The following is a 16,670-nucleotide window of genomic DNA, read 5'->3' as shown; positions in this document are numbered from 1 at the left end:
TTGGTTTAACTATTCGAGAATACTAGGTTTAACTATTCGCGAATATATGGTTTAACTATTCGCGAATATATGGTTTAACTATTCGCGAATACATTGTTTAACTATTCGCGAATACATTGTTTAACTATTCGCGAATACATTGTTTAACTATTCGCGAATACATTGTTTAACTATTCGCGAATACTCGGTTTAACTATACGCGAATACTCGGTTTAACTATACGCGAATACTCGGTTTAACTATACGCGAATACTCGGTTTATCTATTCGCGAATACTTGGTTTAACTATTCGCGAATACTTGATTTAACTATTCGCGAATACTTGATTTAACTATTCGCGAATACTTGGTTTAACTATTTGCGAATACGTTGTTTAACTATTCGCGAATACTTGGTTTAACTATACGCGAAGACTTGGTTTAACTATACGCGAATACTCGGTTTATCTATTCGCGAATACTCGGTTTATCTATTCGCGAATACATGGTTTAACTATTCGCGAATACTTGATTTAACTATTCGCGAATACTTGGTTTAACTATTCGCGAATACTTGGTTTAACTATTTCCGAATACATTGTTTAACTATTCGCGAATACTTGGTTTAACTATACGCGAATACTCGGTTTAACTATACGCGAATACTCGGTTTATCTATTCGCGAATACTTGGTTTAACTATTCGCGAATACATGGTTTAACTATTCGCGAATACATGGTTTAACTATTCGCGTATACTTGATTTAACTATTCGCGAATACTTGGTTTAACTATTCGCGAATACTTGGTTTAACTATTTGCGAATACATGGTTTAACAATTCCCGATTAATCGGTTAGTTAAAAATTTACCAAGGCCTAACTATTCGGTATTCGATTTGGAATATACTATTGGATTCGGTATTTGATAAGGAAATATTTTTGTTATTCGGTATCGTGTACCCAAAAAGAGGTATTCGCACACCCCGCAATGTATATCGTTGTTATAGGCGTCAACTTTGGTCATCAAATAACTCTGTTGTATCGAAGAAAGCGGTGATGAGTAGCCTTTCTCGACCGCAGCCTCACCATGCATCGCAATTGTGCCCAACAGTCTGGTTAGGCTGCGAGGAGCTTAATTGCCTCTATGGAACCAAAATTTACATTAAGTTCTAAGGGAGATGGTAGGTATTTTGGCCAGATCCTCTGTGCTACTGATCCAAACTACCTGAAATTTTAATGAGATATGTGTTTCGACGTGTTTTCATATACTAAAAGGGGTTTAATATTTTTAAATAGATAATTTTATTATCTAAAATTTTTTCTCCAATGTTAAAATGATGGATTCAGTGAAAGACTGATCAATTACAATTACAATTTTCTAGTGTAAAGGCGTCTCAGTGCAGTGTACACGATCCACTGGTTATTTTATAGCATCCATATCTGAATCAGTTCAATGAGATACAAAGACTAACTAAGGGCGAAAGTTGCCCCCGTTTATGGCGCGAATTGGTATAGGGCGAACAAAGTGCCATTATAATAGACGAGGCAGATTGGCCCAGAAAATAATTATTGATATTCAATTATTTGATTTTCATTGAAACGTTTCAGGTCTCCTCATACTTTCCCATCCTGACCTCGCTTAGTCCTCTTTTCCCAAGTGACATAGTAGCATTAAGTGGGATATGAACTTCCCATTGAATTTTTGCTATATAATAATTGCCTCGCCCACTTTACCCTCAAGGCTTGATTTCTTCTTTGTTTTAAGCTGGTTTTCATTGACAAAAAATATCAAATTGAGTTTAATGGATATCAATTTTAATCGGAAATTAACATACATTAATTTTCAACGTTGGGTGCGTTTCTTACTTATTGCTTCAATGCCACTTATGTCTATCCGTAAACGATTGGGGAATGGCCAATTAGATTAAAGCGAGGAGAGTTGGCTTCATTTAATTTTCCATTACATTCGACGTAGCATCCCAAACGAAAAATTATTATTATCCGATAGGATTTTCTAAATTTATAATTAATTTAGGCTTAAAGATCGTGATTCCGTGTTTCCCGTACAGATTTAAAATAGAAGATATATTGCGATTTCAAAGCATTAATATGTACGTACATGTGTTAACGCGGAGAACACAGACCAATAGGAATGGAAAACTAGCTTAATCAGATCGTAAAATGGAAACTTCTATTTTTTAAAAGTGTATCCGATTACAGGACAATCCAATCTTGGCGAAACAATTATACGCTTTTTAACTGCAATTTTATTTATCGTTTTAAAATTTTAAATGAGACTATATGTTCTTTAATGTCTTGCTGATGTTAACTAAGTGTAATAGCACGAATCTATTAATTGATTCATGGTAATAGCATGTGGCGCTGTCGGTTAGCTATGGCGAACAGGGCTAGACTCCAAAACCTAAACCTCTTGAGGGAAAAATTTGAAAAATAGCCGCTGGTTTAGGGTGAATATTCCTTCAGAGATTATGCTTATAGTATAGTTATTTTTTCTTTCACTAATTCGCGACGGAGGGTCAAGGGTCAGGGGAAAGTTTTATCATAAGATCCACATTGGTAACTCACGCCTGATATCTGGGCTGCATTTAAAATTTCGTTAATTTAAGTATACCTTTGTCAGAGCGGCTTGGTACATCCATTATTATACTGGATTTTTAGCCACATCTAATGATGAACATCTACGATGTGGGTCTTAATTTGACCTGATCTGTTGTTGAAGGTGGTGGTGGCGGCGATGGCGTCCTGAAAGAGAACAGCATTAGGAAGTATAAAATTTTTCGTTCGTCATTGAAGGGAGAGTGAATGAGAGAGAATTGTGGTAAGGGGATATTTTTTGTTCGTGTATTTTAAAAGGATGAGGATTATAATAGTAAGTTTAAGCCTTGCATTTAATTTTACTAGTAAGGTAATTGCAAATAGTGTTTTACGTTTGCTCGATATATTTAAAGCGAGAGAGATAGGATTATGGTATTGCCTTAATTTAAATTGGAGGTTTAATACTCCCTTTAAAATTCCTGTCACCCCTCGACAATAAGGGTTTCACGCTCTCAATCCCGCTCCCCATTTCAAAATTCATAGAAATCGAGCAGAATTTTTAAGAAGCAAAAGCAAGTATTTGCCGACGTTATATTTTGAATGGTATTAAGACGGTGTTTATTATTAGAATCCACGTGTATTTCTCCTCAAATCGAGAAGAATTTTAAAAGTACTAGCTTGGGGCCCCAGATATTACAATATAACGTAAATAAAAATGTTAAGGTAAGGATTAAGGGTTATAGTTTTTTGCTAGGGCATCAAGGGGTTCTTTAGTACTTCTTTTAATGGGTGGGTATTTACGGGTATTTCGTTTTACTGTTAAAGGATGCGCATCGTGGGGGTACTCACTGACGTTTTCCGTTCTTATCACACTATTATAATTATAACATAAGTAAAATAAGTAATAATTTTCAAACAGTTAAAGGGCGTTTCACTCAAATTTTCTGTACGCCTGTTAAGTAAGGTACGATGTAGCTACTATTACGATCCCAGCCCTTGGGTCGTCTTGTTAGAAAGATTTTTATATTTTTATAATATTTGATCGAAAAATTATCACAAGTTTTTGGAAACGTTTTTTGCTGGCATTTTTAATGGAAGGGAAGTCAACGTATTAAAATTTTCATTGCAAAAGCGAGGGGAAGGGATATATTATCTCGGTGCTTGGACCACGGTTCCCTGCCGTTTAATATAAGCAGGAATGCCATTAAAATGGATTTCGTTCCCCTGTGCAACCCCCCTCAGCATCGACGTCTCAAATTAGCTTTCAATCTCGCGCAGTGCGCACCTACAGCTTCTTTCATAGGGATCAAATGTACTTACACTTCCGAAAACCATGACTAAGATTTCTACATACAATGAACTAGAACTAAAAGAACCATCGGGATGATTTTCAGCCCGCCATTTTAAAAGATGGCGGAAAATTTAGCCCAACAATGGCCATAGTGAAATAGTAAAATAAGTTTAAGTGAAGTCCATAAATATGGTTTCTCATATTTCTGTTTGCCATTATAAAAGATGGCGGACAAACTAATACAAAAAGCCCTAAAACCCGTCTATAGGGTATATGAACTAGTGTACTAATTATGAGCGAAATCGATTGAAAAACGTCTAGGTTATACCAAGAAGAAAGTTTTTTATCAAGATGGCCGAAGATTGAACACGTTTTTCTCAGTGCTTTCCTACTACTACGCCCCGAGGAAAATGTCAGCCTTCTAGGAATAAAAGTTTGAACTGGGCAGTGATTACCAGTCAGGTAGTCAATCAGCGAGTCCGAAAAATCTATATATATATAAATCTGATAATCAGCGTCCAGCCCAAACTGCTTGCCCTAGAAGGCTGAAAATTTGCAGGAACGTTACTCATGAGTAGTAGAAAGAGAAAAATGTTTGCAATACTCCGCCATCTTAATAAATGGCGCCCAGAAATGTAAAAAATATTCTATATGCAACTAAGTCCCCGCGTTTCAACCTATTTCACAAATATTTAGTACACTGGTTTCCTTTAACCTAGAGACGGGCTGAATAATCTTTTGGTTTCGATTTCTTGCCATCTTTTTGAATGGCGGCCAGAAGTTTAAAACCGTTCTTTATGGAATTATGCCCTCATGAAAAGTAATAAAAAATGTCCCGACGGACTGACGGGGAACGCAGAGGCATGCCTTCGATTTTGGGGTGCTACAAAAATATTAGTCATCAGTAAAATCTACCCATTCTTTATATCATTTAAATGGAATTTCTTATTACATGCGAGCGACGCCGCTGGAATAACAGCTTGTAACTTATATGAATTAGGATAGAAAGTATATACTTTTGATTTAAAGGGAATGCGAATTTATAATTTCAAATCATATTTTACCACGAAAGTTGTATTATGTTACACTTTCAAGTCTCTACTTTCAAAATATCAAGTTTCTAATATAATTGAACCAAAGTTTCTATTTTTAAAATCCATTGAAAAATCACGAAAACTCGATATATATGAATAATTTTGTCTTCTCGAGCTTCGCCCGTTTTATGACATCACTATGACGTGAGGAAAAAAGCGCGGGAATCCTATACGCGTCTCGAGCTGCCCTGTAACGACAGCCTACGTGAAACGTTTCTGCGTTCATAAAAAGTAGGGGTGTGCGAATACCACTTTTTGGGTATCGAACCGGTTATCGAATACCAAAAAATTTTCCTTATCAAATACCGAATCGAATAGTTTATTCCAAATCGAATACCGAATAGTTGGGCCTTGGTATTTTTTTTTCCTTCCGATTTATCGCGAATAGTTCAGCCTAGTAACCGCGAATATTTAACCCTAGTATTCGCGAATACTAGGCCAACTATTCGCGGCTAATCGGGTAGTAACCCTAATATTCGCCAATAGTCAATAAAAAGCAAGGAGAAGAACATTTAGAAGCTCTTAAATTTCAAAATACCTCTCCTCATTGGTGGTCAAGTATTTCTTAAAATATTCCTATGCACTTGCTGGTAGTTTTTGATGGGAGACAAATAAAATTGGGATGATATTTTTTAAATAAGTTGGGTCTCTCTAGTGCCAAGAACCTAAATTTATGGTAGTCAAACTTTAACCGAATAGTCAGTTCGGTATTCGATATTCGAATCGAATAGTGAAAATGGGCTTATCGAATACCGAATCGAATTATTCGGTTCGGTATTCGATCGAATTATTCGATTGAAACGGTTAACCGCACACCTCTAATAAAAAGTGGATTTCAAATAATTTCGTATAAAGCATTTTCAAATGTTTATTGCCAAATAACCAGAAATGGGAGAATTAAAAGCTTGATATTTTTGAATTCACAGAAATTAATTCTATCTTTTGTTATATCAGGGATAGATAGACTTTTTAAGACGGAATAAACAATGTTTGGCCTTTACTTCAGTCCAACTCTTATAGCGAATTCCACTTACTGCTCTCGGAGCGCTCCCATGGAGCAATAAATATAGGAGACCCTGATTTAGCAAAAACAGTCTTTAACGAGGCCGAGAACTACTTCTCCCATTTATATGGCTCCATGGGAGCGCTCCGCGAGCAGTCAGTGGAAATCGCTAATAGACGAGTTTAAAGTCCCTTCCTTCAACACGTAACCAAAAAATTAAATTATCTTATTGGCTCACAAAAACTACGTATTGGTGACGTTGCTGACAAGGAGGGCCAAACATACGTAATTCCTGTTTACCTCTGTCGCCATGACTACGACCCCTCTTGCGTTGTACCATAGCCCACTCGATCACGCGCGTCACGACGCAAGCTGCTCGCGCTATAGCTATAGAGCTCGGATCGAGTGGGCTATGGTTGTACAGATAAGCGTCTTCACAGGGGTTCAAAATGGAGCCGTCTAAATGCGAGGGTCCGGTAATTATTCGGGAATTGTTTTTAATAGCAATTAAGAAGGTAATTAGTGAATTTGGTGCCGGTGTTTTGGATTTGGAGTACATCCTGTAAGGGTGAAAAGTGTTCGCTAATTCTTTCTTAAGCCAATCATTTCTACTATCCTCATGATTTTGTAAACGAATTTGATGAAGTTAACCAAGGCTTAGTGAATGGTCAGGAGTTTTGTGAGCTTAGTGTTTGGTTAAAACCTGTTCGTGCTGTAATATCTATGAAGACTTTTACTCAATTCTAACTCACTTTTATTTTTCTTGGGTCTTCCCCATTTTTTTCAGTTGCAACTTGTGTAACTTCCATTTTTAAACAATGTTCTTTCAAAAATTACAATCCGAGCCCATGCCAACTTGGCAGACGAAGGGCAGACGACGTTTATTTGACCCGGATATACATACAACGCCATAACAAAAATAAGACCCGCCTCTTCTTTCATACCCCTCCGTCACGGGTAAGGGGGTCGTGGACTTGGACGCGCACCCGAATAACCCTGTTACCCATTCCGTCTTAAAAAAGTCTATCTATATAAAAGAATTAAAAACTTTTATATCTTAAATAACCGTGACAAAAATAACTATGAGTAACCTATTTAAAGTCTATCTATCCCTGGTTATATAAATAAGAGGTTTTTTCAAACGAAGCTTCTCATTCCCTTTAAATGAGAAGTTACACTTCTTTTTATTAAAAGCACTAATATGATTTAGAGCTTATTAAGATAGCGCAATAAAACAATTGCTCTGTAAACATTGTGAACCTAGTTTCTAAAAAGGAATCAATCAAGAACAATTCATTCCAGATAGATTCCAAATAACGATTGCGAGTCATCGCCCGCTTATGAGAAAAACATTTCACTGTACCTTTATAGTATAAAATTGTCGTTTTCTTGAAAACTCGATTAAAATCCCGGATAGCTTCAGGGTAGAGGCGAGTAGGGATGGAGCGACGTGGTGTGTTGCAGGACGCCCGGTTCTTTGTAGCGGAAAAAAGAGTACATCGATCTTATATACCTTAATCTTGAAACCGAAAGTTTTCAAAATTATTATTAAAGGCAACCCGAACCGATAAAAAGTTAGAAAAATAAAAAAGGGTCTCAAGAAAAGGGAAAGTTCTATTCAAAAATGAAAGACATTCACCCCCAACTTTCAACAGGGTTATTAGAAGCCTGAGTTTTTGATATTCAAATTATGGCTTTTTGGAAACGTAAAACATTTGATACTTGACTAGTATCGAATCCTTTCTATTTATGGGATATTCTATCTTCGTTGCTTGGACATAGTTTCCTTGCAATCGCACCGAAACTCCATTCGGCTGGACGTAAAGTTCGAAATTCCCATTCAACCGAAACCGAGCATCATCGCGGGTTTACGAAACCTAAACCTTAGCTTAGATGCCCCCGATTTATTTAAATGAAAACTAACCCGAGAACGCGATTATAGAATCATTCAGCCAAGAAATGAAGGATTATTTACTTTTAAAGTAAGCCGGACTTCGAAACAGTTAATTAGATATTCGGATTAAGAAAAGTAATTCTCAGTTAATAAATTTAATGGAGAAAACCGTTGATCTTATCTTTAATTTTAATCATAATCTTCATTATAATCCCTTTTAAGGGAATCCATATCAAGCAAAGATCTGGCCGAATATATACTACTTTTATGGCGATTCTCTAAATTTGTCTAGCACATTATTTTTTTCATTAAAAAGTATTTATTTTAAGTTTGAGTTACATAGCTTAAACTAACTTGACCTAACTAACCCTAACCTACATTCTTCTATCCCAAACGAAACAAACCTAGCCTGGAGTAACTTAGGTGCAAATATTTGGTAAGCGACTGATTTCAAGCCAAAATATTTTGAAAAACGCAAAAAATTAATTTGGAATCCACTCAATTTAAGCAATTTATTCTCCAACAGTATTTAATGGAATGGTTTATAAAACGATTTTACAAACTTAACTGGAAGTGCATTTACCTAGCCACATCATTCAAATAACCGTGTATTTATCATTTAAAATTGACTGTGCGAATGATAATGGCCCAAGGTATGTGGATCCCAAAAATAACGTATCTTTTAAAAGATTATTTTCAAAGATAAACGTTAGACGCTTCCACGATAAAACGGATCCAGCATCCTCTGCACAGGTGTAGTCATAGTCCTAAATGGACCAGCCTAAAAAGGATGCATTAAGACACGGCGGGCAAATGATCTTAGAGGAATATGTTAATACAATTTACTTCCTCTCCTCACTTTACTATCATCAGTGATCACTTAAGTTTTGAGTGACCTTGATATACTAGATTACTATCGCTCCTCCAAAAAATGGATTTTGTATCCATAAAATGTCTAGTTTCCCTTTCCCCTTCACGGTTTTTAAGATACAACAAGAAAAGACACCTGGTGTGGTTCGTCAGCCCATCGGAACGTCTTAGTTATTTTATGGAACACCATTTTAAATTTCAGTCGAAATATTTTCTAAGAATCCGATACGCCGAAATGTCTTTTGTTTTAATTTTTCAGGCTTTGTTCTTCAACCTACTAAATATTTGATGAAAATTAAATATTAAAATATTTCACGCATTCCTAAATGGCTGCAGGGAAATTTTGGAATATAATTATCTATATATTTAATTTTAAGTAAAAGTTCTTACTGACTGACTGACAGTCAAGGAAAAGCTCGAAGACAAACTGCTTTTCCTAAGAAACTGAACACCAGTTTCGCTAGGACCCTAATTTACTCATTAGTCTTTAGTAGTTAAAAGATTTAATCCGAGAACTCATTGTTCAAGGCTATACAGCGACATGAGTGATTTAACAGTGAAAAATGCCAGTAGGGTAGGCCTAGTCGAAATAAAGGAAAATTTTATTATTGCAGAAGCTATGAAATGGAGTTTTGTCATATAGGAAAAATGGGGTTTTTTTCCTGTCTTGTACAATTCATGGGTCAACAAGACTAAATAGGATAATTTTAGGACTAAAATTGTTCATGGTATGACTATTAATGTGTTGAAATTTATAAAAATCTATTGAATTGGGAAAATAAAATTAAGGAACTTGGGGAAATATTTAATTCGTTAATGGACAAGCGGAAGTACAGTAGATAGCAAAGACGCTAACTTGCCAGTTGCCCAATAAAATAAAAAATAATTAGTCTCATAGGCTGAGGGATAAGTACATTATATATTTTACTAAAAAACATCAAATATGTTGGAAAATGTATCTTCTTAAAAAAATTGGTTTTAAAAAAGGTTCCCTGGGTCAATGGCCCCAACAACAACCTTAAATAACATATATTTTATAGATAAGAATTAATTCAAAGGCACGCAGTTACTACGTTATGATGCTGTTTAAATTTTCTATACATGGCCATTTGGCTGCGAGGACTTGATGTAGGGAGTCGAGTGTCAAAAGTCCACCGATAATGGTTGGGGTCCTTGAAAATATTTTTAAAGTAAGTTTCGATGGAGTTTTTATAAGATGGTCTTGGTTGAATTGAGAAAAGGATGAAGGCTTGAGGCGGAATCCTCAAAAGGATCATTGATTTTAAATTGCAGGTGTATAAAAGCGACGTTAAAAAACTTTCGAGAAATTCACTTCATCCTGGCAAACTTTGTCTTTTTCCAAAACTTTGGAAATTACAATTTTTTTCTCTATTTTTTCGTTTCCGAGGGACTTGGAGTCGCGTAATAGCATTTTCTTAACTTGCCTATTGATTTTCCTTGACCCGCTACCCATTTCACCAACTCCTTCAATTCTCTACTTTTGATCCTAAATGCACTTTTACACTTTGATTTATAAAGTAAGCGATAAAAGGATCACAGCGAAAGACTTGAGATTTCTAGACGTAAGTGCTCCTTTAAGATCTAATTAATGAAAACTTACTTAGTAAACAAAGCATTGAAAATAAAACATAACTCAACAAAATGAATTGGCTTATGTGACAGATATTCAAATTTTCAGTTTTAAAGACATGATTATAAACATCTACATATCATCCTTTCTTTTTCAAAAAAATCCGATTTGACTAAAATATTTTCCAACATGATTAATACTTGACTCTAACTCTCAGTTGTAGTTCTCTGAAGAAAATTGGCTCTTCGCGGATCTCTAAAGGTATAGAAGTGTATAATTTCGACTTACATGAAGTTTTGATAGTTTTAAGTATTTGAAAACAGGTAAAATAGCAACAAGCCATTCGATTTAATCGTGACTTCCCAACGTAAAACAAATCGACCCAAGAACTGGGTAATAATAGTAGCGACATCGTCATCTATTTAATTAGCACTTCAATAAAAAGGAAATAAATAAAAAGACCCCAAAGGTAAAAATTCAAAAGTATCCGACCCCTTTGATAGAAATTAAATAATATCCGTCCCCACAGATAAAGAAGAACCACCCCGCACCCCGATACTTTAGAGATAAGTTAAGGATGAAAACTAGGCTCTCCCAACTAGTCTTTATGGTGCAGACCATGCAGTGATAGAGTGTCTTACTGCTACGCCAGCGTCCCGGGTTCAATTCCCGGGTGTGTTGTGAATATTTTAAAATTAAAATAAAATCTCTAACCGAGCTCAGTTAGCCCTATCTGTGGGTTAAGGTACTATCGAGTTCCTTTCAAGCTAAAATCTGACGATAACGAAGCGAAAACTCCGGCCACAACTACTGCTACTACTACTATTACGGCTCGGGTCAAACCAAAGGCCTATCGTATACTACGATGTGGCTAAAAATTTAAGTTTTTCAAATGAGATGTGATTGCACTCGCAAATGCTCAATTACAAAAACCATTGTTAGACATTTTAAAAACTTTTCTCCTTCAAGGTTACCGTGGGAAAAATGAATGGGGATCGCCATTGCTCTAAAGATATCCCCACTATAGCCATCTAGCTTCTAAGTAAAGCGTAAAGGCCGCTTACATGTTCAAAAGGAGTAAGTACAAATTAAGTCGTTTCAAATCTTGATTTCTCCAATGATTTATTTCTAGTTTGTTTTTGCCTGCAGAGGGTAAGCAGCATACACCCTATACTATAGACTCGGCAAATATTCGCTGGTGACTTGCCGAATATAAGAGCACACAGTAAAGTAATATACGAGATAGACCATTTCGATGCAGTTAAGAGGGAAAGACACGGGGGGGGCTTTTTTGCGCCTGCGCTATAGTCTTTTTGTATCATGAGAGTGCGCAGAGACGGAAATGTATCAAGTCTCTTGTATGTCTCCTTACTGAGGGTTGCATCCCTCCTTTTTCACAACGGAAACGTCTATTGCACTAACGGTTTCTGTACATTTAGTTCTTATAGGTAGCGCTTATTCAAAGAATAATATTTACAACTCAATCAATATTTTAAAACAGACATACAAATGCTGAGCGCAATAAATATGTTCTTGTTCCTACATGCTATAGAAAAAATTATTTCATGAAAGTTTGTAAATCAATTGAAGTTTTGCGAAGGACTTATATCGCTATTCAGCGTGTTTTAAAACCAGGTTCCCATTTTATTCTCTTTTCGTAATGTATTAAAATACAGACCATGCCTTCTACATCCTCAAGCTTAGAAATAAGCTGCGAATTGGATTAGCCCTTTCGTCTGACGGCGCATGGAACCGAAGGGTAAAATACTTTTGTAACAGCGAAACACTTTTCTAGAATTTTTAAAGTTAAAAGGAATTATTTTTAACAGTAAAATAAAAATAAATCCAATGTATTTAAGCTTCCCTTAGCAAACACTAAGCAGAATTGAGGGAAACTGAACACTGCAATTATACCCATTTCTTTAATTCCCAATACGAGTTAGGAGTTGGTTGCGGATATTGTCTTAATCAGTATGTTTGATTTTCATGTGGACCATACACATATTCAAACTGTCAAACAGACTAACGAACAAAGTAACATGTTAAAGTTAGGTTTATTACATAAACCATAAGTTTATAATGCCTCTGAATACACAAATACGGGTTACAACTGGGCATCTTCTGCAGGCTACTGTGACGTCTGAACTCGTATAGCGCTAAGATCCGAAGAGAGAAAATTTTTAATTTTCTGTCGCGGTGCAGCCACAAGCGGCCGAGACGAAAGAAAAATCATCCAGTGGAATAAAGGAGATTTTTACGTTTCGTATAGGCAGGCACTGGGGGGGGGAACGAATTTTACTTGAGCAACCCCAAATCCCTCTCTCTCTCGTGAGTTAAGGCCCGTTCGCAAGCGCGCGAGAAGCTGAGAGTGGAAGCGAGTCTGTCTTCTCGCTCGCAGATCCGTATCTCGCATACGCTCTCTGCCGTCGGAATCAGCTGCTATATTTTTGTTCACAAGAAAAGCAGATCGTCCCTCGCGAGTCGCAAGAAGCTGAAGTTGTTCGAAAATTAAAATGGAGGAGGATGCGGAAATAGTACGAGCTTGGGTCATTAAATTGCTCTTATTAAAGAAAAAAAACATTATTAATAAAAGAAAAAAACTAAAATTATAAATAAAAATACGTTGGTGGGTGCATCCCATTTGGATGTAACGATAAGAAGGATATTTTCGTACTCTGGTAAGATTTTAGCTTCATAGCAAAGGCTTAGGTATTTTATAAGCCGCGATAAATGATTCTTGAACAAAAACTTTAAAAATGTGCAGCATGTTTTGAATTTAGTACCTATATTTTAATTCAAATATATTGGTAGCTGTTGCAAAATATTTCCATTTCTTTTTCTGTTTTAAAGACGCCATCACAGACTGTTTAATCAAATCGAAAGACTTAAATGCTAGCAGGCGCTTGTTTCTGGTTTACGCGTTAAATGGGGGTGAAAAGGGGGAAAAATTGACGCTGATTTCAGAAAATATCTATCCGAGATAGATCGTTGCGAGATGCCGAGAAGTGATGATCCGCTCTCGCAATAGCGCCGTCATCGCGCTTGAGAACAGCTGGTAGAATTGCGAGAATCGCATTTAGAGTACGGTTTCAGCTTTCAGCTTGAGCTTCTCGCGCGCTTGCGAACGGGCCTATAGAGGCGGTTTCAGTCCTGAATTATTCTAAAAGGGATAAAAGAAACGCTAGGCTAGGCGGTACAATTTTGCATTGAAGTTGAGGTGATGAATGATACGGAGAGAGTATAGGGTTTCATTAAAGGGAGCCAGACAAACACTATTGCCATAGGAGTAGCAGCCATTTCTCTACTTAGAGGCATTATAAACTTATGCATAAACACATAGAGAAAAAAAGGTAAAAAGCCCAAAACACTGAACCGCATTAAGGCCAACAAATGGTAACGTTTAATTTGGATGAAGTGTAAGATATCTTAGGAAGCCCATTTTTTCTACATTTCCTATAAAATCCTATATATTTGAACCAATATTTTATTCATAAAACAACCCTTTAAATCCTATATTTTTGAGTAAGTTTCTATAAAATACAATTGTTTTTGTTTAATAGCTAAATAATCAGTGTATGAGACAACTTAATTTAATTTAAAAAGCCTGGTTGCGTAAATTGCTCTTTATTGACCATCCACATCTAAACTTAAATTGTTTTCTAGTTTCCTTTATCAAGTTTTAGCAGATTGTGTTACATAACCTAATTCAGTTCTATAATATTTGATTATGTAGAAGTAGTCAAATAATATATGAAAAATAAATTTACTGTCATATTATCCAATATGACATCATTGTTTTGCCACTTAAAGTCCTATAAATAAGTTAAAGAAAATTTCCCAATTTTACCATGAAAAATCAAAATTTTTGGCTAAACTTTCTCCACCACTTTATTCTATTCAAAAATATATAAGCTCATTTTGATCCAGTGCACTTTTGTCATGGCAATCATTATCACTTGCTTGTGTAATATTTTACAAGAGGCTGGATCGGTTATGCTAACAAAAGTTTTAAATTGCAGTCTTTTTTCAATTCAAGATACAATTTGCGCTTCTCTTTTATCCACTTTCTACAATCTCCCCTAAAGAAACTTCACTTCTTTAGGAACGCTTAATTCAACTTTCTATTGGAGTGCCGCCATTTCAACGATATTCTGTTCAATCAGATTCGTGGTCAAATGCTTAGTAATTATACGATGGCTTCTTGTATGTATGAAAACCAACCTTCATTTGTATATTTCCAGTATGATGTGAACGTCGCACTCGAAATTCATTTTCTCTCTAGTTTCTTGGTCGACCAATCAGAGCTCAAGTTTATGAACTTATATCACCTCGCTTCCGAGTTCCGCCAGTATCCTCGATAACACCCATCAGTATATTTTGTCTGGACGCGAAAAAGGTGGATTTCTTAAAAAGATCAAAGACGAAAGAAAACCCAGAAAAACTAGGCAAAGACCAATAAAGATACAACTGGCAGTCTCTCGAGCTAAACCGCTTAAAAACTAATAGCCAGCATTCCTTATCATTAAAGTTTCGAGCGACTATTTTTCGAGGCTCTACACAGTGGAGACAGAAGTTACTGAATTTTATCCTTGAAAGTATAAGATTAAGAGTGTTTAGGAGTGATCTCCAGGCCAGCAGTTGGGAACTAAGGAAACTCTAAGACGTGGTCTGTGATATTAATTCTCGGACGAGAAACGATTCAAGAATAGCTGTTGAAGCAGAGTCTGACAGTCATTCCGATTTGAGAGGTGATGATAGGGATTGAAGAAGGAAGAAAACTACTACAGCCATTACTGGTCTGGGAGTCTTTTAACACGACCCTTGGCTTAAGGGGAATTGAATTTTTGCAACCTTTTACGGTGCAAATGGAATTTTGGGGTGAGAGTAATTTTTAATATAGTTGATGTTTTAACATCATGTCTTTAAACTGAACATATTTAATATCTGGTCCTTCAGTAATTCTGTTTTGTCCACTTATCCCTTATTATTCTAGGCTTTATCAAACAGACAGTTTTTATTCAAATCTGTCTCTTCAGTCTTAATTTTAAACATGTTTGTTGAGAAAGTGTTTCAAAATTAGCACATGGCACATGCAGAGACAAGTGAAGAGCATATCCATAGAGTTTAGACAAATCAGACATTCGAAGATACATTTCGGCTTGCGCAACTTTTTCTAGAACCCTAGCCATTTACTGAACGTCAAAACGATCCTCCTGCCAAGATTTTTGAACTATCAAAGCTGTCACTTATACCAGTCCCCTTTACGATTGCAATATCCATGGCGTCGCGTGTATCACGCTTTCATGTGTATGTGCAGACGACGGAGTAAACATAACAAGTTTGGAAACCAAAATAAATCTCTCCTAGTCGAGACCCAATTCAGAGGGTTTTCTTAAATAATTAAATAAATATAATTGATATTATTTTAGTCTTCATTAATTTACCTTAGCACTAGTTAAATCGTTTTAAGAAACTTTACTCCTAAAATCATTTTAAACATAGCTATTTTTGATTTTTTAATTTGAGCGTCTGCCTCTTAAACAATGTTTGGAAATTTAGGGTATATAAGGCGATTGATCTACAATAAATGATAAGTAAACCCACAATTGCGCGAACATTTGGCTGGCTAGACGTTTTTCGTAATCCTAGCCGATCTCCACGTTCTTCTTAATCCTATCGATAGGAGTAGAAGCCAAAAATTGCTTTCTGTGAACTGCGAACGCGGTCCGAATATTGTGAATACGTTTACTCCGATTTGCCAACTACCAATGCGGTGACAGAAACACACACAGACACGGCCAGTGTTATACCTCTCCGTGACGTCATCGTCACTCAGAGAGGTAAAAGTCCCTGAATTTTCCATGACATTTTTGGCCTATTTTAAATTCCCCGACTATTTCTTCCTGATAAATTTTTCCGAATTTTCAATTCCCTGTTTTTCAGGTTCTCTTGACTATCTCTGACTTGTGGCAATCCTGCCATTACCGAGTCCACATTTCGTCCCAGTCGCTCCAAAATTTCCCCGCGCCCGTATTTCTATTCCCGTCCAGACGATGGAAGCGAGGAAGGTTGGGGGACGGGGTTTGTGGAACCCGGGAGTATTTTATTTCCGGCACTCGCGGCATATTTCTAAAACTATTCTTGAAACCAATTTCCGCGATTGGGCGAAAAACAAGACGACCCAAGGGCTCGTAATAGTAGCCACATCGTACGAGTGAATAGCCCCTCTATACCTTACTCAAATGAGTGGATAACCCCTCTAAACCTTACCCTAATGAGTGGATAACACCTCTATACCTAACCCTAATGAGTGAATAGCGCTATCTCTTAAAATTCTTAAACGATTTACAGTGCATAAAACCCCAGTGAATAGCCCCTCGATGCTCTACCCTA

The 16,670-nt window shown here is 36.4% G+C and overlaps 2 long non-coding RNA genes across 4 annotated transcripts; both read left to right on the top strand.

The window, feature by feature from the left end:
- Window positions 1-9,412: 9,412 nt before the first annotated feature.
- On the top strand, window positions 9,413-10,721 carry LOC149621444 (uncharacterized). The gene is made up of 3 exons (XR_016375089.1): window positions 9,413-10,269; window positions 10,386-10,538; window positions 10,601-10,721. It is a non-coding gene; the product is annotated as an uncharacterized LOC149621444 (long non-coding RNA).
- A 486-nt stretch (window positions 10,722-11,207) lies between these two features.
- Window positions 11,208-15,651, top strand: LOC149621443 (uncharacterized). Of its 3 annotated transcripts, none has more exons than XR_016375064.1 (4): window positions 11,208-11,354; window positions 14,380-14,480; window positions 14,560-15,155; window positions 15,271-15,651. It is a non-coding gene; the product is annotated as an uncharacterized LOC149621443 (long non-coding RNA). The 3 variants fall into 3 exon arrangements; XR_016375062.1 differs by having other exon boundaries at window positions 11,208-12,036; XR_016375063.1 differs by having other exon boundaries at window positions 11,208-12,036; window positions 14,560-15,651.
- The last annotated feature ends 1,019 nt before the right edge of the window (window positions 15,652-16,670 follow it).

Source organism: Phalangium opilio, unplaced genomic scaffold, assembly GCF_054372755.1.
Source record: "Phalangium opilio isolate 3A_F unplaced genomic scaffold, DU_Popi_V2 ptg000204l_1, whole genome shotgun sequence".
NCBI classification, from domain to species: Eukaryota; Metazoa; Arthropoda; class Arachnida; order Opiliones; family Phalangiidae; genus Phalangium; species Phalangium opilio.
This window is presented reverse-complemented; position numbering and strand designations above follow the sequence as displayed.